This window comes from Macaca nemestrina, chromosome 1, assembly GCF_043159975.1.
Source record: "Macaca nemestrina isolate mMacNem1 chromosome 1, mMacNem.hap1, whole genome shotgun sequence".
Taxonomy (NCBI): domain Eukaryota; kingdom Metazoa; phylum Chordata; class Mammalia; order Primates; family Cercopithecidae; genus Macaca; species Macaca nemestrina.
Window position 1 is genome coordinate 50,282,056 of NC_092125.1, and position 27,439 is coordinate 50,309,494.

Below are 27,439 nucleotides of genomic sequence, written 5' to 3' on the forward strand. Positions count from 1 at the left end.
ATTTATAGTCATTATTTCCCACTTATTTGAACAGCCACATATGTTATTATAGAAATTTGATTTGATTCAAGTTTGTTTCTATTGATTTCAGTGATTTCCCCATCCTCCCTTGGGAAATTATATACTTTTCAGTGTATGCACTGCGTTACCTTTCTCAAATCTAAAGCTATGGAAAATATCTGGCCCTAGGGGTTTCAGATAAGGGATTGTAGACCTTCTACTTGGAACCATTTTGATCTCAAGTACAAAACCAGATATGGGAAGGTGAAATCAGCAAGATGACAGAATAGTAAACCCTGAGCTTTGTTAACCTATAGAAACAAGACTTAACAATAATATACAGTCTGAAAAGCCTTGTAAGAACTTCAGAAACCCATTAAGAAGTCGTAATATCCACGGCAAGCTCAAACACAAGGCTAATCACATTGAAGTAGGCAAGAAAAGTAACTTAATTTTAACTGCATCAGCCTGTCCCCCAAGCCAGCACAGTTTATGGTTGAGAGAAAAATCCCAACTTCCATCGTCTGTCTATGGAGGGAAAGAGAAGATGGAAAGTATATCCAACATTCTGGCTTTTCAGAAAGCTGCCCAAGAGATTGGTGTCTGTCTTGCTCAACTCAATGGGAAAGTCAGATACTTTAGAAGCACAGGGAGCACGGACAACGAGAGCCCAGTGGCTCATGGGAGAACTATAGACCTTGTAATACTGTGGACAGAAGCCAATAAAGTCCACTGTAATTGGAAGAAAGTGGTCAGTTCATGGTTTCCTCCTTAGGAGGGATGGAGAAAAGTGGAATGTGTGTTTACAATATTCTGGCTCTTCAGGGGGCTTCCCAAAGAACTCTTTTCTGTCTCACTTCACTTGACTTCAAACACTGATGAAAGAGGAAAACAAATTCTTTTGTGAAAAGATTAATAAAATCAGAAAACACTTATCCAATCTAAGACAAAAGATAAAAGACTCAAAAACAGAAAGAGGAGACATCAGAACTGGTGTCACAGAAATAAAAAAAGTTCGTAAGAGACTACTATGATTATACTAATAACAATTTTATGCCAACAAATTGGATAACATAGAAGAAATGGGTAAACTCCTAGAAATGTACAACCTGCCAAGAGTGAATCATGAAGAAATAAAAAGGCTGAAAAGACCTATAATTAATGAGATTGAATTAGTAATCAAAAACCTCCCAAGGAAGAAAATCCGAGGATCAGGTGGCTTCACTGCAGAATTCCTCCAAACTTTTAAAGGCAAATTAACACCAATTCTTGTCAATCTCTTCCAAAAATGTGAAGATAATTAAAATTAAACACTTCTGAACTCATTTTATGAGGCCAGCAATACCATAGTACCAAAAGCAGACAAAGATATTACAAGAAAATTACACACCAAAATCCCCGATGAATATTGATGCAAAAAATCTTCCGTAAAATACTAATAAACCAAATGCAACAGCATCATTAACAGGATTATGTATCATGACCAAGTGGAAATTATTCCTGGAATGCAAGGAAGATTCAACATATAAAAATCTGTCAATGTAATACAACACTTTAACAGAATGAAATGTAAAAATCACATGCAATCTCAACTGATGAAGAAAAAGCATTTGACAAAATTTGGCACCCTTTTATAATTAAAAAAGAAAAAGAAAACTAATGAAACAAGAAACAGAAGGAAATTACCTTAACATAGTAAAGGCCATATATCAAAAGCCAACAGCCTAGCATCACACTCATGGTGAAAACTGAAAACTTTTCCTCTAAGGTCAGCAACAAGGCAAGGATGCCCACTCTCATCACTTCTACTCATCAAGTGCTAGAAATCCTAATCAGAACAATTAGGGAAGAAAAAGAAGTAAAAGTCATCTAAATAAAAAAGGAAGAAGCAAAATTATCTGTTTGCAGATTACATTATTTACATATTAAAAAAATTCCACCCCCAAACAGAAAATTGTTAGGACTAATAAAATAATTCAATAAAGTTGTCAGATAAAAAATCAATACACAAAAATTAGTGTGTTTCTATACACTAACAATAAATAATGCAAAAAGAAAATTAAGAAATAATTTTATTTATAATAGCATAAAAAAGAATAATATACTTAGTAATAAGCTTAACCAAGGAAGCAAAAGACTTGTACACTGAAAACTGAAAAACACTCCTGGAAAATTAAAGACACAAATAAATGGAAAGCCATTTCATGTTCATGGATTAGAAGACTTAATATTTGTAAAAAATTTATACTGAAGCAATCTGTATGTTCAATGAAATCCCTGTCAAAATCCCAATGGCATTATTTTGCAGAAAAGAAATAAAAAACAAATCATTAAATTCATATGGAATCCCAAAGGACCCTGAATAGCAAAACAATCTTGAGAAACAAAAGAAAAGCTTGAGGCCTCATAATTGCTCATTTTAAAATGTATTATAAAACTACAGTATTCAAAACAGTCTGCTACTGGTATAAAGAAAGGTATTAGACCCATACAACCAAATAGAGATCCCAGAAATAAACTCTGATGCATATAGTCGAACGATCTCCAACGAAGGTGAAAAGGCTGCACAAAAGTTATGATGGAAATAAAATGGGGGAAAGGGACTCTTTAACAAATTGTGTAGAGAAAACCAGATATCCACAAAAGAATGAAGTTGGACCCTAACCTCACACCATATACAAAAGTGAACTCAAAATAGATTAAAGACCTAAACACAAGACCTGAAATTATAAAACTCCCAAGAGAAAACAGAATAGAGAAAAAATTCATGACTTTGTATTTGGCAATTATTTCTTGGATGTGGCAACAAAAGCAAAAATAAACAAATGAGTATATCAAAAAATCTTCTGCTTAGTAAAGAGAAACAACCAACAAAGTGAAAAGGCAACTTTAAAAATGGAAGAAATTCCTACAACTCAACGGCAACAGAAAAAAAAAAATCTAATCTAAAAATGGGCAAAGAACAAAAATAGACATTTCTCCTAAAATAAAAATACAAATGGCAAACACACAAGTGAAAAGATGCTCAAGCTCCCTTACATTAAAGAAGTGCAAGTCAAAACAAAATGAGATATCACCTCACAACTGTTAGGATGGTCACTGTCAAACAAAACAAAACAGAAAATAGTAAGTGTTGCTGAGGACATGGAGAAATTGAAACCTCTGTGCACTTTTGTTGGGAATATAAAATGGTGCAGGCCCTATTAAAACAGTATGAACATTTCTCAAAAACTTAAAAATAACACTACCATATGATCCAGTAATTTCACTTTTAGGCATGTATCCAAAACAATTGAAAAAGGGATCTCAAACAGATATTTACATGTTACCCATGTTCATTGCATTATAGCGGCAATATTTACAAAAACTCAGAAGTAAAAGAAACCTAAATGCCCATCAGCAAAGGAATAGATAGAGAAGATGTGGTTTATATATAAAATGGAATATTATTCAACCTTTAAAACAAGAAATCCTGATAGGAAGTGAGGTAGCCAGTCACATAAAAAATACAGCCATGCATCATATAACCAATGGAAATATGTTCTGATAAATGTGTCATTACGCAGTATAATCTTTGTGCAAACAATATGAAAGTACTTACACAAACTTATTATATGTGGTTGATACAGTTTGGCATCCCCACCCAAATCTCATCTTGAATTCCCATATGCTGTGAGAGGTACCTGGTAAGAGGTAATTGAACTGTAGGAGCAGGTCTTTCCCATGCTGTTCTCATGATAGTGAATAAGTCTCATGATATCCAATGTTTTTTTAAAAAAGTTTTCCTGCACAAACTCTCTTGTCTACTGCCATGTGAGAAGTACCTTTCACCTTCCATCATGATTGTAAGGCCTCCCCAATCACATGGAACTGTGAGTCCATTAAACCTCTTTCTTTTTTAAATTGCCCAGTCTCGGGAATGTCTTTATCAGCAGTGTGAAAATGCACTAATACACTGGTATAGCCTAGTGCACGTCTAGGCAAAATGACATAGCATATTGCTTCTAGGCCATAAACCCATACAACATGTTACTGTACTGAATACTGTAGACAAATGTAACACAATGGTAAGTATTTGTGTGTCTAAACATAGAAAAGTATAGTAAAAATGCAGTATAAAAGATTTAAAATGGTACACCTGTGTGGGGCACTTACCATGAATGAAGTTTGCAGGACTGGAAGCTGCTCTGTGTGAGTCAGTGAGTGATTGGCAAGTGAATGTGAAGGCCTAGGATATTACTGTGCACTCTGTAGACTTTATAATCACTGTACATTTAGGTTACACTAAATTTATTTTAAAATTGTTTTCTTCCTTCAATAAGAACAGATTACCTTAGCTTTGGACTTTGTAAACTTTTTCAATTTTTTTAAAACTTTTTGACTCCTTTGTAATAACACTTACATTTAAACACAAACACGTTGTACAAAGTGGTACAATGGTGCAAAAACATTGTCTTTCTGTGTATCTTTATAAGTATTGTTTTAATTTTGGAATTTATTTATTTAAACTTTTTTGTTAAAAACTGAGACACAAACATATACATTAGCCTAGGCCTACACAGGGTCAAGATCATCAATATCCTTGTCTTCTACCTCCACATCTTGTCCCACTAGAAGGTCTTCTGGGGCAATAACATGCCTGGAGCTGTCATCTCCCATGATAACAGTACCTTCTTCTGGAATACCTCCTGAAGGACCTGTCTGCAGCTGTTTTACAGTTAACTATTTTTATATGTAGAAGGAGTACATTCTATAATAATATTAAAGGTATATTGTAGTAAATACATGCCAGTAACATAGTCATTGATTAATTTTATCCAGTATTATTCACTGTACTTAATTATATGTGCTAAAATTTTATGTGACTGGTAGTGCAGTAGGTTTGTTTACACCAGCATCACTGCAAACATAGAAGTAATGCATTGTACTATAAAATTATGACACCTTTGACATCACTAGGCATTCATTTCTAGCTCCATTATAATCTTAAGGGACCATGGTTACACATAAATATAAATATATAGAGAGAGAGCATATATATATAGCATATATATAAACATGGTCTCTTAAGATTACACAGTGTGACATTGCTTAAGACATAGTTATGTGGCATATGACTGTACTGTATGATTCTACTTACATGAAGTATCTGAAATAGTCAAACTCTTAGAAAGTAGAACAGTGTTTGCCAGGGAGGTGCTGGCAGGAAAGTGGAAAGGGGGATGTTTTAACCAGGCTTCTTCAGAAAGACAGATATATGAAAAGGGATTTATTAGAGGAATTGGCTCACCCAGTAATGGAAACTGGAAGTCCCACGAGGAGCCGTCTGCAAGCCGGAGAAACAGGGAAGCCAGTAGCGTGGCTCAATCCAAGTCTGAAGGCCACAGAACTAGAGATTCCAGTGGTCTCTTAGTGTGAGGCCAAAGTCTCAAGGGCCTGAGTGGGCCACTGCTGTGAGTCCCAGAGTCTAAAGAACAGAGTCAGGAGTTCTGAAATCTAAGAGCAGGAGAGGGCATTCTGGCTCTGGAAAAGAGAGCAAGAATTTGCCCTTTCTCCACCTTTTTGTTCCATCCTGGACCCCAGACAGATCATGCCCGCCCACATTGAGGACAGATTTTCCTCATTGCCAATCTCCTCCAGAAACACTCTCATAGACACACCTGGGGCAGCCCCTCATACTCACCAAAAGCCAAATCACCTGGGCCTGCCTTTCAGCAGAAAACAGGTGAGCTCAGTTCCTATCAAAGCACTGAGAACAATTAATGCCTTATCAGCTATCTGGGTATCCCTTAATCCAGCAGAATTGATGCCTAAAATCAACCATCAGAGGGGAGTTTTTCAGTGGGTATAGATTTTTAGTTTTTCAGGATGAAAAGGTTCAAGAGATCTGTTGCACACCAATATGCATATAGTCAACACTGCATATGTATTCTTAAAAATGGTTAGGATGGTAAATTTTATGTTAAGAGTTACTGTCTAAAATGAATAATAATAACAATAAAACAGATATGGGCTCCAAAAGGCCTAAATATACTCAGTTACAACATAATCATCCAGATAATTCAGAATGTGCTTACATTTTTTAAAGGAAATAGTTTAAATTTTAAAAAATAATTTAAATTTTCTCATGAAGAGTCAGAGTTTCTTCCAGGTTATTACCGGAACACAGAGTGGAAGGGAAGAAGTGTGGAGGAGGTAGATGGGGAGCTTCATACCTGAATTTGAGAAAGCCATTGTATACATACCTCATGCATGAAAGAGTAAGATTTAGACATTGCTTAATTGCCCTTTTTAATGCCAAATCACCAGGAAAAAGCAAAACATGGGGTGCCACCTTCTATAGCTAACCTTAACCCTGATCTTAACCTGAGCTTCTGCAAATTCTTGTGTATTTCTGATAGATAATAAAATCCTTTGTTTTTAAATGATAACCTTTTTGTAAAAGGGAGTTACAAAGAATAAAGCTACTTTTAATGGCAAAAAATTTGGCTGCACTCAGATTAAATATTCGCCATTATCTAAAACTTCCTACATATTAAACAATTTGGTAACAGTTGCTGTTTTTCATCTTCTTTTATTGTTACTCATTTTTAAAATATACTTAATGCCAATATACTTCATAGCTTTCATAAATGTTTAACTGAAGCTAAAAGAATAAAATAGCATACTTAGTATTGACAAAAGCATTGTTCCTTATAGTTGTCGTAAGTTCAGAACTCTACTGTTTTGTCACCAAACTTGGTGCAGAGCAGACATTGTTAATTTTCTTTATATATATTTTATGAAGTCCATGCCTGCATTCTTTGCTATAACTGCTATTGTAAAAAGTATACCAACTGTAACCTCTTGCGCTGAAGAGACATGATCAGTCAATTCAACGATAACACAAGAACCATTCAAGTCATATCAGACCTTCATTAAATATTAGAATGTAACATCATACCTCATGATTGTGATTCAATAATTTAATTAAAATGTCCTATGAAATAAAATAGTGGTCACAAAATTGGAAAAAACTGATCATTAAAGAAAAGATTTCACAACTATCTAAAAGATGAACATCTTGATTGCACAGTTGGCAGGTAAATGAAGACAATAATGTCCCCCCAACTATTGCCCATGTATCATCATTATTAGCACATTGATATTTGCAAAGATGACTCAGATGAAATGTTATAAACTATTGTGAGTACATGTTGTCAAGCATTCATGTACTTGACCCGAAGCCATTAGAGCATCTGTTCTTTGAAAATTTACCTGGCTAAAATTGTAGCCATTGCTAACTAAGGTGCCAATTTGCTATTTGCAAATTAAAGTTTAGACTCACAATTTGCTATTGATTAATATTGTTAACCAATTTCATGAGAAAGTTTAAAATGATACAAATGTGAAATAATTTTATGATTCAGTTAATAATGAAAAAAATTGCAGAGCTGACAGGCATATGAATTATAAAGTCTGTTAAATTGTAGGCTTCTCATGGAGGAAGTACTTTTGTTGGTAAACAGAAATCTCCACTTCTAAACGTTTACAGTATCTTGTGATTCAAGCTGTTATTTACACACATAGGAACTTCTACAGTTGATTTTGATTACCACTGTTCTAGTATTTTAACATAAAGTCACTTAAATCTTCTTTAAATTCTAATAATATCATGCAAGGATTCATCAAGTGTTAGTGCTGGTGCTGGAAAATAAATGATTAAAATCAATACCTTTGGAATGCAAATTAATATGAAAATAAAAAACACCATGATGATGGTCAAAAAGCCTGCATGACTCACTGTGCTGTTAGGAAAGCATACTCTGTGACATTTTAGAGACAAAGATGAGAAAATAAATGTAGCATTAGGCCAGGCATACCTTTAAGCTAGCCAGAAGGACCACATGTCATCAGGGCAAATGGGAAAAAAAGGAAGCAATCTCTCATTATAAAGTGCCCCTAAGTTTAGCTGGTCCTAAGAGAAATTAGTTTTATGTCTGACCAAGAGGGCCTTAACATTCCCCTCAGCTTTACTTGACTTTAGACTCTAGACCCTGACTTCCCTTTTCTTAGAGCATTTACTTGGAAAACATCTTGTAATTGTAAGTGCTTTCTCTGCCTCTTTGAGAAGGTAATGTTTTTAAAAGCCTCTTGTCAGGTTATTTATTTATTTATTCATTATTGAAATGGAGTCTTGCTCTGTGGCCAGGCTGGAGTGCTGTGGCAGGATCTCTGCTAACAGCAAGCTCTGCCTCCTGGGTTCATGTGATTCCCCTGCCTCAGCCTCCCAGGTAGCTGGGACTATAGGGGCATGATACCAAGCCCGGATAATTTATTTATTTTTTATTTTTTATTTTTTTGTATTTTAGTAGAGACAGGGTTTCACCATGTTGGCCAAGATGGTCTCAATATCCTGACCTCATGATTTGCCCGCCTACAGCCTCCAAAACGCTGGGATTACAGGCGTGAACCACCATGCCTGGCTGCCTCTTGTCAGTTTTACAACCCAGGAATGTCTTTCTCAAGGACCTGGGAGCCATCCCTTTGAAATGTAATCATCAAAGAAGACAGCGCCCTCACCTCCCAGTCTCTATGGGAGGTTAGGAGCATAACTTTGGTGGGCACCTTGTTCCAAGTCGTTAAATTACCTACTATCACAAAGATAAGGAAAACTTTATTTTCCATTTGGTAAGGCCAATTAGCAAACACAGATGACTTTTACCTTCTTCCACCCTAGCTCTTAACAAATCCCTGCCCTTTGTTTCAGCAGATCTGGGGATCCAGATTTGGTCTGTGTTCTCTTCCTGATTTCTAAACTATTCTAACATTGATATAAAACCAAACAAGACTCCAAATAGCCAAGGCAACTTTAAGTAAAAAGAATAAAGCCAGAGCCATCACATTATCTAACTTCAAGCTATATTACAAGGGTACACTAACCACAACAGCATGGCACTGGTACAAAAATAGACAGACACATAGATTAATGCAACAGAACACAGATCACTGAAAAAAAAAAAAAGCCACACAAGTACAACTAACTAATCTTTAACAAAGTTGACAAAAATAAACAACACCATTTAACAAAGTTGACAAAAATAACACCATTCAACAAATAGTAGTGGGAAACTGATTAACCACATGAAGGAGAGTGAATGAAACTGGACCCATAGCTCTCACCTTACACAAAAATGAACTCAAGAGGGATTAAAGAGTTAAATGTAAGACCTCAAACTATAATGCCCTAGAAGAAAATCTAGGAAATACTCTTCCAAATATTGGCCTAGGCAAATAATTTATGATCAACTCCTCAAAAGCAAATGCAACCAAAAAAAAAAAACAAAAAAAAAAGTGGAATCTAATTAAGCAGGAGCTTCTGCCTCAGCCTCCTGAGTAGCTGGGACTACAGGCACAGCCCACCATGTTCAAATGATTTTTTTTTTATTTTAGTAGAGTATATTACCAAAAGAAACAATCAATAGAGTAAACACACAACCTATAGAATGGGAGAAAATATTTGCAAACTATGCATCTGACAAAGGACTAATGTTCAGAATTTATAAAGTACTTAAAGAAGTTAACAAGAAAATAGAAGAAAACACAAATTATCCCATTTAAAATAATCCCATCAAAGGATATGAACAGTAACTTCTCAAAAGAAGGCATACAAGCAGACAACAAACATACAAAAACACAAATGCTCAACATCACTAATGATCAGAGAAATGTATATCAAAACCACAATGAGATACCATCTCACACCAGTCAGGATGGCTATTAATAAAAAATTTGAGAAACACAACAGATGTTGGCAAGCTTGCAGAGAAAAAGAAGGACCACTCAGATTCTGTTGGTGGGAACATAAATTAGTTCAGCCACTGTAGAAAGCAGTTTGGAGATTCTAAGAGAACTAAAAATAGAATTACTATTCTACCAGAATATCATTACTGGTCATATACCCAAAGGAAAATAAATAGTTCTACCAAAAGGACACATGCACTTGTATGTTTATCAGAACGCTATTCACAATAGCAAAGACACAGAATCAACTCAGGTACCCATTAATGGTAGATTGGATAAGAAAATGTGGTACATATACACCGCAGAATACTATGCAGCTACGGAAAGAATAAAACCATGGCCTTTGTACCAACATAAATGCAGCTCCAGGACATTGTCCTAAGCATAATATCAATGAAACAGAGAACCAAATAGCACATGTTCTCATTCATAAGTGGGTACTAAACAGTAGGTCCAGGCTGACACAAAGATGGGAAAAATAAACACTGGGAATTCAAAAAGTGGGGAGGAAGGGACAGAGGGATGAAGGGTTGAAAAGCTATTTATCAGGTGTTATGTTCACTACTCGGACGATGGTATTGGTAGAAGCCCAAACTTCAACATCACACAGTATACCCAGGTAATAAACCTGTACATGTATCCCCTGAATCTTAATTTTTTTAACATGAAAAAATTAATTTACTACTATTAAACTTGTTTGGTGTGATTTATTTAGCAGGTAGGTCTTGAGGAATGCCATTCTTCACATATATTGTGGCATCTCTATATTGTAGTGATGGGCACTGAACAGATAATACAAGGGGTCAGAAAATAGTTCTTGAAGATGATAGAACATATCTGCTTTCTGTTTCTTAGGGGTTTAACTGTCAGCACAAGAACCAAAAAAAATTATTAGTGGAAGCAGGGATAGATTATGGCAGAAATGTTCTAGTTCCATAATTTTGGAAGCTTTCACATCCCTCCACTCTGCAGTGGAAGAAGCACATCCAAAGAAAACAGAATTTTAACATCAGAAGGGAGAGAAAGCACAGGAAAGAAGAACAGAGTTTCTATCATTCATTGGGAGGAGAAACTCTTTAAGAATCACAGGGAGGCTGAGAGCAGAATGGAGAGAGCAAGAAGGTTCTCAGGGCAGACCACTCATACAGCACCTATCCAACTTTTTATTAAAAGGGAAAAGAGTGGGGATACTGCTTTCTCTCATTAGCAAATAGTGGGTACTTTTTAATTTATACTCAATATGAAGATTTAATAATATGTGATTATCTGAATCAGTTGTTCTCAGAATTCAATCAGTTGAAATTCAGAGAATAAAATAAAATGCTTGTTTCGGATAAACAGCTCTCCTTATTCAGTTTTAGGATTTTGGCAGATTTCCACTACCACATTCTGAAGACTATGACTGGTGAAGGGCCCAACTCATTTACCTGGACAGCTTTCATGTATCCCCTTAAAAAGAGAGAGGTCATTAAAGGTCGGCTGAAAACGATTTTTCTCTTTTTATTCAATGATGCTGTCTTGTTCAGTGGACAGACATGAAGCTCAATACTTTTGTTAAGAGCCCTGCACAGAAACCTGAAGTCACAGCATCATATTTTAAAATTTAGTCTTTGTTGACTGGAATCTCAGGCTACTTACATTCTACACTAACACTGAATGGGGAAATTTCAACTGAGTTTCATGACATACTACAGTAAATCTGGTCATGGGTCACTGCAAAAATAAAGAAAAAGAAAGAGGAGGAGGAGCAAAAGGAGAAAAGTGTTACCATTCAATTTCCAGTTGAGAGCAAAATGTCCTCAGAATATCATAAAGAAAACTGAAATACCTACTTTAAATGGGTAAGGGATTACTGTCTGCACAGAGGAGAGAACTTTCCATACACTTAGACAATGTAAATTTAACATCACAGCCACCTTACATTAGAAATGTATTCATCCCAACAAATATGTACTGAGTATCTTGTATGTTCCATCATCATAGTAGGTGGAGCAGATACAGAAGTGAACAAGATTAACCAAGCCCTGCTTTCATGGAGCTTGCATTCTATTGGAGGGAAAAAGAATCAATGAATGCAACAAACAAGAATATTTAAGAAATGACCATTGCTAGAAGACAATTAAAATAGGATGATTTGTAGAAAATGTTTTCATAATTTTATAATTAGATTGGTTACTCAGGGAAGATCTAGCAGAGGGTAAGATATTTAAACTAAGAAGACTTCCAGCTTCATCTATGTCCCTGCAAAGGACATAATCTCATTCTTTCTTATGGCTGTATAGTATTCCATGGTATATATGTACCACATTTTCTTTATCCAGGCTATCATTGATGAGCATTTGGATTGGTTCCATGTCTTTGCTATTGTGAATAGTGCTGCAATAAACATCCCTGTGCATGTATCTTTATAATAGAATGATTTATACTCCTTTGGGTATATACCCAGTAATGGGATTGCTTGGTTAAATGGTATTTCTGGTTCTAGATGCTTGAGGAGTCACCACACTGTTTTCTACAATGGTTGGACTAATTTACATTCCCATCGACAGTGTAAAAGTGTTCCCCTTTCTCCATAGCCTTGCCAACCTATGTAACAAACCTGCACATTCTACACATGTATCCCGGAACCTAAAGTAAAATAATATTTTTTTTTTTAAAAAAAGGAACACAAGAAGAGCTTGACCATTTGAAGATCAAGAGACAGCCAGCATAGAGACTCTGAGGCAAAGGACTTGATTGTAGGAAGAATGGAAAGAATCTCAGCGAGCTAACACATGGAAGTGAAATAGGGAGTAGGATAAAATGGGGGCATGGAAGAGCATGGGAGGGATTCAAGCATGAGAAGAACAGCAATTCAAGGCATTTGTACTATGGAGTAAGTCTGGACAGCCAAGTCCTAGAGTACTGGATCCTTGGGAAACCCAATTGAATAAGAGTAACAACAACCATGAATTGGCTCAATAATACTCATACCACTGGCTTTAAAAATATTTTTGTTGTATCTTCAATTGCCCAACAATCTAAGCTTCACCCCATTTTATAGCTTGAAAAACTGGAGTTTACAGAGATGATACAATCTCACTAAGACTTCATAGCACGTAATTGGCAGAATCAGAATTTATAATATTGTATGAATTATTGGATTTTATTCCTTGGTGAAAGACAAGAGAGGAACATAAGAGCCCTTTTCTGCCTACTAAATTTGGCCTTATCTTTCTCTCTGGAGCCCCAAGAAACAGATTCCATTCCAGGCTCCTCTCTGCTTTCTTCTCTGACTCAGCCCCGTCTTCTGCTTCGGTAATTGAACAGGGGGAGTTACAACTCTCTGGGAACCTCTGGTCTAGGCACCTGCTCCTCCAAACTATTCTTAGAGGACAGATCTCACCTTAGAGAAATCATCTGCAGAGGGACCACTCTAGGTTCACTCCTTGAAATTAATTCTATCAACATAAATTCAGTGTTTTCAAAAAGGAGCAGGAACTTAGAATATAAGTATTTTATTGTAATATAATTAACAGCATTTAGTATTTCCTATATAAACATGGTAAAATAATAATAATAATAATAATAATATAACTAATAAAAATGTCCCAATTCCCCAGTTCTCTAGAAAGCCTGTTGGTAGCATAGTGTCCTGCCGTTAGTTCACTTATACTCATTTTCATATTAAACAGAAAAGGTAGCATACTTAATGTTATAGGGCACACTAAAGGCAAGATCACAAGTGTAGTGCATTATGGTTCCAAAGCATTGCAAAGTAACTTTCAAATTGCAAGTTTCTCTAAAAACAAAAGGGAGTTTATTAAACTTCTACTTGTGATGAGACTACAAGGAAAAAATAAATTGCTGTACTTTCCCTTTGAATAGGAAAAAACTAATTTTATGTAAGGAACATTCCACGGGGTTTTATTTAACCACATACACATTTGACTGAGTGTGTCTGAAGTACTTCAGCACCTCTTGGTATGTCATCATTCTGAACTCATTTAGAATTCAGTGAAACATCACAGAGCATAATATATTCATTTGGTAACCATTTGGATGTCACACTCATTTCTATAGGTATTCAATTGTAATTCAATATTACTGGGCACTCAGGAAAAGCGTTAGCCTTAATATCTTTAGTTGCCCCACTGTTAGAATGCATCCTCTGCATATAAATCAGCACATTTGCATGTACAATTTATTCTTGATCTGAGCTTTATATTTTAAAGAATCTCTTTTTCCTTATTATCACGTTTAAATGCAAATTGTTTGATACGCTGCTAGTCTATTACAGTTGTGAACAAAACTTATAAAGCGAGAGATTCCTTAGGTTCAAAATTGCTGCAAAAGTTAGCTGACTTTGCCTTGTTTTTTTTTTAAAAAGTCCATTGTGCCTATATAATATAAACATATTTTTGCCATTTTTGTTCCCCAGCTAAATTCAACCAGATCATGTTAAAATATAAATATCTATGGAAAATCAGTCTAATTTTGCAAATTATGAGGAATGCCATCCCTCACATAGAATGTGGCCTCTCTAAATTTTAGTGATAAAAGTTAAGCAGTAATACAGGGGATCGTATAATGGTCTTGGAAGTAGATAGAATGCCTCTGCTTTCTGATTGTCAGGGGTTTTACTGCAAGCATGAGACCTGAAAAGTAGGAGTAAAAATGATGTGACTGGAACCATTCCAGTTCTAGATATAAATATTGAGATAGAGATGTTAACCAGAAGTATAACAATTATAACCAATTGAGATAAATCTACAGGGTCATGGCAGATAGATAGATAGATAAATAGATAGATAGATAGACAGACAGACAGACAGATAGATGCAAACAAACACATATAATATGTGTTTGTGATAAAAATTTTTCCATTATTAAAAATCATAACTACTTAAGCTAAACTACAAAATACATAAAATATATATGTAAATATAAATGTGAGTATATTATATAGTGATACCTAGAGAATAAAATTAGTAACTTTTGGTCAAGGAACAATATTATTCTTAATTATAACATAACTAGCTATAACTAAGATCTAAAATATTTTCAAAAATAAGATCTCATATAGCACTCCAATACTTCATTAAAGATGTAAGGTGATGTCAAAACCCCACTTTATGGAAGACAAAGTAAAATAGAGGTTGATTTTTGGGTTTGTAATATATTGAGTTCATCATGAATATGAAAGGGCTGAATCTCACTTCATATTTTTCTATTGTTTTTAAATTGCTTAGCTGTCTTCAATTCTCAAAGCCAATAGATTGTGTACCGAGAAAACAAGATTAAAGGCAGTAAGTCATTGCTAAATTAATTTATTCATATTTCTTGTTAGCCTTTTAAAAAGCTGAATAGTAAATGGATGAATAAATGAATTGTAAACAAAGAGATGCATAGACCTAGTTTTAGATGCTGGCAGAAATATCAAGACATATTTACAAATACCCGCAGTGTCCTGGGTAGACCCTTTGCTATTCTCGGTGAGGAAACTCCACCTTCTGTTAACTATCCGCTACATTTTATTTTATTTTGTTATTTTATTATGGTAACTCAACAGAAGATCTACCTTCCTAAATGTTTAAGTGTAGAATACATTATTCTTGACTATATTACAACATTATATAGCATATCTCAAGGGCTTATTCATCTTGCTTGACTAAAACTTCATATTCATTTCTGACCCTGAACTTAAAACTGATAAGCTCTACTTTCTTAACAGCACTAAAAAGAACTGAACTGAAAAATAACTGAAGTAACATATTGGCTCTTTTAAATAGTGTGCCAGTCAAGTAATATAAGAAAGAAATGTTGATTTTTAGTGTAATTATGTCAGCTGAGATGTGTGTGTGTGTATGTGTGTGTGTATGTGTGTGTGTGTACACATAAAGAAAATTTAAGAGAAGTATCAAGAGAGGGCTTTTAAAGAATCATAGTTTCCTTTTTCCACAGTCTATTTTCACGTATGTTGTTCTTATATTTAATTCCTTAGGGTTATAAATCTGCCAAATGCTATATAGTTAACACAAGCTCACATCATGGAATATGTTGTGTTGCAGGGGCAGAGAGGTGTGATACCTTTCCTTACCCATCATAAGGGTCACAGCTGACACTCCTGTAAGAAAAGATGGATTAACAAGAGAAAAGAAAAACACATGTATTTATTCAAAATGTTTTCCTGACACAGAAGCCTTCTGAAATGAAGACCCAAAGACTTAAGGTAAACTGTCTATTTTTACTCTTAGGTTTGATGAAGAATGGACAGCCATGTGCAAATATGATTGGACAAAAGGGTATGAGCTAAAGGTAATGGTCTGAGGCAGAAAACCCAGCAAGTCCTTCTGTTCAGATCCTTCTTGGCCTCTTTGTGTGGCATTTCTTCCTCCCAGGTATAAGGCAAGACCCTTCTGGAATGATGGTCTTATAATCTACCAGCAAACAAGGTAGGTCAGATCATTTCTTTCTGGCCAGCTCCTACACAGAAAGGTGGGGGCAGGGGAGTAATATTTCCAGTTTCTATGGCCTTCCTTGGGGAAGGAAGGGGAGCAGGAGAAAGAAAGGCAAGAAAGGATCAGAGACTTCGCTTCTGAGACCCTTCCAATGTCCTTCAGCTCAAAGTCCTCATCGGGCCACAGCATCATACTTTGGGGTATTGTTTTCAGTTTCCCAACAATCCAAAAGAAAATTTTATTTAAAAGAAGCATTTTCCTATCTCAAAAATTGTAATTAGAGGTATTCGTGATTCTGCAATGCAGTTTTGTATTTAGAATATTTCCTGAGAAATACTATCCATCAGTATTTTTAAGTAAGAAACAGAAGAAATATGTTTCAATAAGTTTTTGTCATTAAAAAGAACCTAGATTTTGTTATGACATTTAAAGTGTCCCTGAATGACTAAATAATGTCTACTATATAAAATAAAACATTCTTTCTTGTCATTCTGGAATGATTTTTCTTTGACCTTGAGATAATAGTCATACTATACTAAAATTCAGGACCTTACCAAATATAATGCTGTTTATCTTACCATTCTATAATATTGACAGCTACTAAAACTTCCCACCAGGTGATGGTGAAACAATATTTCTAGCAAATAGATATTAGCCCCTTGCCTAATGAGATCAATATGTTTCCCCGTGAGTTGGAGATATCTGTCTGTAACAATTTCCATTCAGAGGATATCTGCTTTATCAGAGATGGCAGACAAACATTTAATCACCCCCTCATCTCCCTTCCTTTTTCCTGACCTGTTTCCTAAGAGGACAAGCCTGGTTGCTGAGCAACAGACTACTCCGAAAAAGCTCTAGCGCTCCACCTTTCTTTGCTAGTAAAAAGCAGGCAGATGAAAGCAAACCTAAGGTTTGGACACCAGGAAGGAGTATGGGCTAAGCCACTTTTTCGAGGCTGGGACAGCATTGCAGTCAGTCTTGGAGTTTGTCAGCCAAATAATTGCACAGTTGCAGAATATCAGACACTTTTGTGATAACAGTTACTAAATCAGAGTGAACTGAACGTATTAGAAGAACTAAAATTAACCAACCTAAGTCTCAGAACATTTAATGAATCAAAAAAGTATTGTTTAGTCCTAAGGCAGTAACTTTTGTATTCTCATGTGGCTTAGACTGAGAAGCATGACAACATCTAATTTATTTGTTTTTGTCTCTCTATCTCTCTATCTATGTATCCACCTATACATTTATTCATTTATGTTGGGAGGAGTTGGGTTTATTTATAAAAACCCATATTTTATCAGAAGATTATTTATTAGATTTTCCCTGACTTCAATTGTGCTGTCCTGTAGTTTTATATAATTGATTTTAAATTGAAAATTTACCTAGTTTTTCAGGAATTAAGACATTTCATGTTGCTTCCTGTGAACAAAAGAATAGTCCTGTGTACATACCCCTAAACTGTTTATAATTTTAGCATCATTTCATCATTAGAAGTGAGTTCCCAATTTTTACTTTTCTGATAAAGCTGCTGCTCTGCCCAAACTTTTAAACAAATCAACAGGATTTAATTAAAAGTTAACAAGATTCAGTTAACATGTTCTTGCTGTATTTTGGAACTTAAATGATACAAGATTTCACTAAAGATAGCTTAGTCTCCATTGAAAGTAAAAGATACAGGAGAGCCATGCTAAAGTGCTATACTAAAGTAACTGAAAGATGTGTGGTATTATTTCTGAGGGCTCTGTTCTGTTCCATTGGTCTATATTTCTGTTTTGGTACCAGTAACATGCTGTTTTGGTTACTGTAGCCTTGTAGTATAGTTTGAAGTCAGGTAGCGTGATGCCTCCAGCTTTGTTCTTTTGGCTTAGGACTGTCTTGGTAATGAGGGCACTTTTTTGGTTCCATATGAACTTTAAAGCAGTTTTTTCCAATTCTGTGAAGAAAGTCATTGGTAGCTTAATGGGGATGGCATTTAATCTATAAACTACCTTGGGCGGTATGGTCATTTTCACGATATTGATTCTTCCTATCCATTAGCATGGAAAGTTCTTCCATTAGTTTGTGTCCTCTTTTCTTTCATTGAGCAGTGGTTTGTAGTTCTCCTTGAAGAGGTCCTTCACATCCCTTGTAAGTTGGATTCCTAGGTATTTTATTCTCTTTGAAGCAATTGTGAATGGGAGTTCACTCATGATTTGGCTCTCTGTTTGTCTGTTATTGGTGTATGAGAATGCTAGTGACTTTTGCACGTTGATTTTGTATCCTGAGACTTTGCTGAAGTTGCTTATCAGCTTAAGGAGATTTTGTGCTGAGACAATGGGGTTTTCTAAATATACAATCATGTCATCTGCAAACAGGGACAATTTGACTTCCTCGTTTCCTAATTGAATACTCTTTATTTCTTTCTCTTGCCTGATTGCCCTGGCCAGAACTTCCAACACTATGTTGAATAGGAGTGGTGAGAGAGCACATCCATGTCTTGTGCCAGTTTTCAAGGGGAATGCTTCCAGTTTTTGCCAATTCAGTATGATATTGGCTGTGGGTTTGTCATAAATAGCTCTTATTTTTTTGAGATATGTTCCATGAATACCGAATTTATTGAGAGTTTTTATCATGAAGGGCTATTGAATTTTGTCAAAGGCCTTTTCTGCATCTATTGAGATAATCATGTGGTTTTATACCACACATCTACAACCATCTGATCTTTGACAAACCTGACAAAAACAAGAAATGGGGAAAGGATTCCCTATTTAATAAATGGTACTGGGAAAACTGGCTAGCCATAAGTAGAAAGCTGAAACTGGATCCTTTCCTTACTCCTTATACGAAAATTAATTCAAGATGGATTAGAGACTTAAATGTTAGACCTAAAACTATAAAAATCCTAGAAGAAAACCTAGGCAATACCATTCAGGACATAGGCATGGGCAAAGACTTCATGTCTAAAACACCAAAAGCAATGGCAACAAAAGCCAAAATTGACAAATGGGATCTAATTAAACTAAAGAGCTTCTGCACAGCAAAAGGAACTACCATCAGAGTGAACAGGCAACCTACAGAATGGGAGAAAATTTTTGCAATCACTAATCTGACAAAGGGCTAATATCCAGAACCTACAAAGAATTCAAACAAATTTACAAGAAAAAAACAAACAACCCATTCAAAAAGTGAGCAAAGGATATGAACAGACACTTCTCAAAAGAAGCCATTTATGCAGCCAACAGATACATTAAAAAATGCTCATCATCACTAGCCATCAGAAAAATGCAAATCAAAACCACAATGAGATACCATCTCACACCAGTTAGAATGGCAATCATTAAAAAGTCAGGAAACAACAGGTGCTGGAGAGGATGTGGAGAAACAGGAACACTTTTACACTGTGGGTGGGACTGTAACCTAGTTCAACCATTGTGGAAGACAGTGTGGTGATTCCTCAAGGATCTAGAACTAGAAATACCATTTGACCCAGCCATCCCATTACTGGGGATATACCCAAAGGATTATAAATCATGCTGCTACAAAGACACATGCACACGTATGTTGATTGCGGCACTATTCACAATAGCAAAGACTTGGAACCAAACCAAATGTCCATCGATGACAGACTGGATTAAGAAAATGTGGCAAATATACACCATGGAATACTATGCAGCCATAAAATAGGATGAGTTCATGTCCTTTGTGGGGACATGGATGCAGCTGGAAACCATCATTCTCAGCAAACTATCGCAAGAACAGAAAACCAAACACTGCATGTTCTCACTCACAGGTGGGAATTGAACAATGAGAACACTTGGACACAGAAAGGGGAACATCACACGCCGGGGCCTGTTGTGGGGTGTTGGTAGGGGAGAGGGATAGCGTTAGGAGATATACCTAATGTAAATGATGAGTTAATGGTTGCAGTACACCAACATGGCACAAGTATACATATGTAACAAACCTGCACGTTGCACACATGTACCCTAGAACTTAAAGTATAATTAACAAAAATAAATAAATAAAATAATATTCAAATCTAAAAAAAAAGTAACTGAAAGAATGAATTCTTTCCACCAATATTTACTGAGGTGTGAAGCATCTCTCTGAGTCATTGGAATCAACCATGGCTGAAACTGGCACAGTCTTGCCTTCATGGGGTTTATAGTCTAGTAAATCTGAGAGACTTTTTTTTAATTATCATGTGCCTATTTTTCTTCCTGTACTATCTGGGTGCTGAGGATACAACAGTAAACTAACAGACACAACCTTTGCTTTGGGGAGACTACAGTTTCAGCTGGAAGAGGCAAATAATGAACCAAGGCTCACTTGTATGTTAGTCAGTTGTGACCTGCACCATGAAAATCAATAAATAAAGCAGCCTAAGAGGGTAGAGAATTAAAGACTTCAGTGCAGGCAGAGATAAGAGACATTATCAAGGGACTGGTTTTAGAAAGGTCATTTTAGAGTTTGACTCCATTTTTGGTGTTTGACTGCAGACAGCTTTAGGTCCCATCTCTTACATGTTCTCTCTTGCTCAATATCTGGGTAGACCATAAGAAAGCCAGGTGGGTTCCCTCCTTTAGTGCCAATAGAAAGTTCCAAATATGTAAGGCCCCACTTAACCTGGGAAACTTCACCTCGCCTACCCACAAAGCACAATAAAAATCAAAGCCCCTGGCCTCTCCCTTCTATTAGACCAGCTTGGGAGCCTGTGCTGCCTTCACCAGAAATCCTCCTTAGGAAAGTAGCACAGCTCTACATACCTTCGTAGTGTATGTGTGTGGTGTCATTAGCCTCAACATCTAGACCAAATTTGGTATCAGGGGTCCATCCCACCTTCCAGAGGATAATAGTGGAATAGCTACTTCAATTTTTCCTTTAGCTGTAGGAATTTTTAACATTCAGAGAATGTGATCAATGTATATGAACAAATCCAGTCACTAACTATTTAACAATTATTAGTTAGGCTTTTTAGTAGTTACCAATACATTAACATTAAACAAACAAACTTAAGACACAGAAAGGTCTAGAATTTCAGCTACATAGAAAGATCTAGAATTTCAGCTAAGATGGTTAGAATGTTGTGCACTCCACCTGCATACTTCACATTTGTTGTGCTAATTACTTATGTCACTTTGAAATTTTCATAACATAATAATTAGTAAATAATTATATTCGCTAATTCAAGCAAAACATTCATATAGAATATTCATCTCAGTGACGGGAGATCGCTGAGAAGAGAAAACAAAATTGCAAATATCAAATATTCCAGACACAAAACATTTCAGACAAGTGCCTAGTATTCATATTTTGTTTCTCTCTTGAAACTTTTCTCTTGTGAACTTTTAATTCTTCTGCTATATCAAGAAGAAAGCGTAATGTAGGTGCTAATCTATATTTAGCATCTCTCTATGAGGTGTGTGAATCTCCACGTTAACAAGGAAGGCACTCCCTCCAATTCACTTGGTAGTTAAGAGCAACACGCAGGAGTGACAGGACCACATTCCGGGGAGAAGATGGGCAAAAGAGAATACAAGAGATGATGAGCAAGGGACCCAGAAGGCAGCAGTGACTCCAGGAACAGGTGACAGTTATATATCCAGGATACTCTATTAGGTGAACAGCAAATATTTGAAACCTCAAGTTCTGAATCTAAAAATCAAGTGTATTTCCTGAATAATAGCACATTATATAAAACAAATTGACCTCTTTATCTACAGATCCTGTAAATTGCAGCTATTTCAATAGAAGACACATGGGGTGAAATAGTTTGCTCTGAGGTGGGCATTTCATGCATTTTTTAAAGTGAAATCAAGTTTCTAAAATAAGAACAATAACAGGAAAGAAATGTAGCAGAGCTACTGGGAATTTTTCATGATCCCACATGTAGTTGAACAGCATGAATACAAAACCAATTGCATATTAGCTGTCCTGACATGACTGTCTGGGCACCTTTCAAAACAAAATGAATATTTCCTATTATTACTTTCCCTTTTATCACCAATTTTGGTCTGATTTAACACTTTCATAGTACTTTTTAGGCATCTTAACTGTACCCAGAGCTTTCTTAACTTCAAAGCAAGCACTGAGCATTACAAGTTCTAAAGAGGTATGAATATTGAAAAGAATTACGTCCCAAACCATAATTACTTAATGTATGATAATTATAAAAACAGGATTTCACCAGGCTCTCTTGCCTGATTTTACTTGATAAGGGTGAACTTACTAGCTTTTTTTCATAATCATGAGTAAAAAGTAACCCCCAAACTACATTAATTCCAACATAGTCTTAAAGAATCTAAAAATAGAATAGGCTTTGGGGTTTTATTTTAACTTGTCACCTGAGAGTAAGAAAATGGATCAGATTTTTAACTCAGAATTTCTTATTTGAACTAAAATACTATGTTCCCATACCACTTTAAACCGTATTAATTTTGGGTTTTTATTTTGTCTAAACAGAAAAAAATGAAGCAAAGTAAAAATATTTACACATTGTTATCACATCAAGGAAAAAACTGTAGGATATATTTCCCTCTCCTTATCAGACTTGTTCACATAGTTCGAAGTGCAAAGCAATTACAATCTAAATTGCATGTTGACATTATAGAAATTATCCCTTTCTCCATACTGAAGCCTCTAAGGTGCTTTTGTCTTATGGTTGCTTTTTTTAACTTGGAAAATCCTGATGTAGACTCTCTTTTTTTAAAATGTCTTTTTCATGAAATGTAGCTGGGGCTTTTAAGAAAAGAATTAACATTTTATGTTGAAACTTTAATATGTTACTTCATTTTTTACCTCAATAAATAATTTACATTATTTTGCTCTCTTCCTTTTATGTAAATATTATTTTCAATATTATAGAGTCCAATTCTTTTTTTTTACGAGGAAGAATTGATTTATTTCACCTGAATTACAAACTTAAATAGTCAGGGTTGGTATCTAATGCAGTCTGTGTTCATCTAGAAGAAAGAGAGACATTGAATATAATTCTTGCTTGAGCATGGCATTTGAGGCTCTTAAGACTTCTTCTTTCCATCATGACATCATCTTAGGTGCCTACAGTGTTCATGTCTATAGCTCTTCAACATCTCTCATCATCTTGGTTACTTGTTTTCAGACAACTTCACTTCCTTTCTACTTATTCACCCTTTTCCATGACCACACCCTCCCTGGACTCTGTCATAACCTAACAGTTCTTCCTAAGAAATAATGAACTACTCTGCAGCTTCCTATCCTTCAGAATCCCTCATTCCGTTACTTCAACCACACAAGTTTTTTGCTTGTTGGTTTGGTTTGTTTGCTTGTTTGTTGTTGGTTGGTTTGTTTGTTTTCCCTTCAGATGGACCTCTGGTTTTTTGACCCATTTGCTATAGAGTCTGATTCTTAGGCTACATATTCTCTCAAAAAAATCAGGGAGAAAATTTCCCCCTTTAATGTTGGGTAAATAAAAATGTGAATGAGAAAATGAAATTAGACCAGGACTATCAGAGTTCAGAGCGGAAATTAACTTCATGGCAGTGTTCAGTGCAGCTCACCAGTTCTTGGGTTCCTCTCCCCTTCTGAGCACCTGGGTCATCAATAAACATTGAGTTAATTATCATGAAAGTCTTCATATCTGTAAAGACATACATATACATATTTATATAAAACTATTAATAAAAATATAATATATTTTGATAACTATTACTGTAACTTCCACTACTATTATAAATTTTATCAGTTGTCTATTATTTTACAAATTAAATGAGCTTTGGTTTGTTTGTATAAGACTATCAGAACAGAGTTTCTCTTCAGATAGAAAGCCTCCACAGTATCTACACAATCCAAATATCCTCACACTGAAGGCTTCTATTTATTTTACAATGACCATTTGAAGAAATTAAATACACTAAATTTTGACTAATTGAAATATTATGCAGCAATGAGACACACAAACAGGTGTAATGTCATAACTAATACACAGGTTAACATCTTGTTCCGAACAAAAACTGTTTCATGAGAATAGTAATTAGTAAAGTATGGAAACCCAGTCAATGTGAGTTTATCACGATATGAGATCAAGAACTACATCCTGCTCCCTGATAACATTTAGTATGCTGAATTTCTATAAACTGCCTTCACCTCACATTTCCTTATAATATTCTAAGAATAAAGTGAGATTTTAATTAAATAAAGCTGCAATGCTTGCAAATAATTTAATATTTTTACAGTTTTCTTGAATAAGATTAAGTATGCTACTATTATGGTTGACTAAGTAGAATGCAGAAGAAAACATTGTGTGATCATAACTGTAAGAATACTAAGATCAAAAGGTTTTTCTCATAATGACAAAAAATTCTCAAGTAGAAACTCAGAATAGTAATTTTTAGACTTTCTTTTCATGAGCTAAAGAATGAAAACAACAAATCTGTAAGAAAATAAAATTTTTACTAGCAGCTATGGATGCAAGACTTTTTATTGTGTGTGGACACAGGGCATCCATAATCAAAGTAGTTGTCTTTCAGCCATATATTATTAAATATATATTATATTAAATAATTTTTATATATTAAATAATTACATTAATATATATTAAATTATATATTAATTAATAATTTTAATATATATTATTATTTTATATATATTAAATATATTATTTAAACTAATTTTATAAATTAAAATAGAAAAATATCATCCCAAGTCATCATATGTTTTATTCCATTCCTATGTCATTTTAAACAACTATATTACTGCCTTTAGTACTTCATAGTTTAGCATTTCTCCATTTCAATTTATGTAATAGAAAAATATATCATCTATCAATATATTCAACTTTAACAAATCATACCCATTCATCCTCTGGCACTCCAAAAGTTTTCATACTTGCATGCACAAAAAAATAATGACATATCTCTAATGGAATAATATATGTCTACCCACTTTTTAGTTAGTTAATTTTTATTCTGCCCTTCAAACACACACATGCACACAAACACACACTCTCTCCACATAAATACACAAAGTAGTATGTCAGAAAAAAAGCAACATTTTTAATGTAAAAACCTAGCAACGTTGTTAATGCCAAAGCTATTTTCCCAGACCCTTTAGAGTTCCTGCAGGACAATTTTGACAGAGATTTAATCTTAATGACATACACAAAGTTGCTACTAAATAATTCATTTTCTAAAATGAGGGAAAGACAGAGAGCTAATGCATGACTCTACATCACTCCTTGGTTCTTATGGGGTCATGGACAAACCATAACAACTTTCTAATCAAAAGTCAGGTGTTCATGTTCATATATGAATGGATTAGGTAACAATGTTTGAAGTTTTCTGAAAACTAAAGCATGCATTTACAGATAATAATATCCATCTATAATAAAGGTATATAAATTTGTCCAATTGTATATAGAAATATTAAAATGCACAAATAGAATGAATAATTTTAACAAAAATATTTTGCTATTGAGACTAGCTTATTATAAACACTAATATTTTAGTGTATTTTTTAATACTTAACAAAGCTAATCATTTTTGTCTAATATTTATTTCAATTATTTCTCCCTACATGTATTATAAAAACATATTCTATTGAACTTAATTTTATTTATTGAAGTAACTTCTTCAAATGATCCAAACAAAAGCTATTATATGTAGAGCCCTAGTGAATTTTATATTTATTTGCATTCTGGGGCCTTAAGAGCCACACTGTAGAAGGATATGATGTTCTCCTTGATAACTAGTCATAGCTTCTGTAATAAGTTCCATGTGGCTCTTTGATTAAAGGCAAAAATCATTAACTCCGTTTATTAAACTGTATTCTCTATGATTATTAACCTTTAGATTTATGAAATTCTGTTGACTATATCAAGTAAAAGTTCATTTTTTATTGATAACATTTTAAATGTGTGCATTTGTCTAGCATTTGATAATTTCTTGTAAAAAAGGTCTTCATTCATGACATTAAGAAATTTATGTATCTAGATTTTATTTCTGTCCAGTTTTTCTATTTTTTAGCATTTTGAGTCTGAAAATTTATACCTGTCTCTATCCATTGTATAGCCTTAAAAAAAATTCTGAGCACACTGTTGGTTTGTTTTCAAAAATTGCACTAGCTCTTTTGGCTGCTGCATCACTGTATGCTAGTATCTTAGAATACTATCTCTGAATCAAAGGTGTTTTCTGGAGCTAACGTCAATAGCTATTAAATATTTAACAGCTTAAAAAATCTATAGTGTTTTACCATTTACCAAACATAAAACTAACCTGACACCTTTTTAAACTGATGCAAATGACGGCATGCCTCCTTAGTACAAAATAACTATGTCCTTGCCCTTTGTCTTCTAAGCCATTTTCTTGAGAAAATAACTATCTGTGTTACACTCATATAATATCTTGGACTCCAGTTCTCTGTAGAATCCCAAAGATACTTTTAAAAAATTCAAATAGACTATATAAAGTGAATTTTTCACTTGTATAACCTAAATTAGCATTATTTGCTATTGGAAGGGTAAAAACAATCCCATAATCTTTTTTTTTTTTCTAATTTGTCATTTTTTTAAATATTTAGTGCTTTTTTCTTCTGTTTATAAATGTTTGCAGTTTATTAACTGTGGAATTGAGACTAAATCCTTTCTTATGTTGAATTACATTAATAATCGAACTTAAAATATGTCATTAAGCATTTTATATATAAATAACACATTTTATCTCATAAAACCTTAAGTGTCATCTTGAATTTCTTTAAATTTATCAGATAGATGAAATCCAGTTTTGTTTATCTATTTTGATTACGTTAGATAGACTTGAAAACTTCTCGTGAACTGGCCACACTGATCCAAATTAAAAAGAAATTTAAGAGAGGCTCTATGGACTACGGATGGAAAATGTTAATATATTCCAGGTCATTGTGGATATAGGTCTGTTCTATTCTTTCTACAAAAATTTTAACTGTATTCTCATTTCTAATTCCAGTTTATGTCAGTTATCAACATAATGAAGATTATCTGTCTCATGTCTAGATTTCTAAAGAAAAGAGAAACAGAATCAAGTTTAAGTATTACTCTTTCATAACATGACTGATTCCAGAGTCAATAATATACAGCACAACACCTAGGTTGACTTTAAACTACTACACAGCCATCTCCAAAGTGTTTTTAATTTAAAATTCGACTGTTTTCTTAGATGAAAATGTTCCTTGCAATCCTTTTAAGAGGAGTTTTCATCTAAGCATTCAGATTTTTTCATCTA

At 34.5% G+C, this 27,439-nt stretch overlaps 1 long non-coding RNA gene across 1 annotated transcript in view; it reads right to left on the reverse strand.

Annotated features, from left to right (window-relative positions):
- LOC105484626 (uncharacterized) overlaps positions 1-27,439 on the reverse strand; it is a 540,758-nt gene that overhangs the window by 141,102 nt on the left and 372,217 nt on the right. Inside the window, exon 9 of the long non-coding RNA XR_011612173.1 lies at positions 23,744-23,823. This is a non-coding gene — a long non-coding RNA (uncharacterized lncRNA). The remainder of the gene's footprint in view (positions 1-23,743; positions 23,824-27,439) is intronic.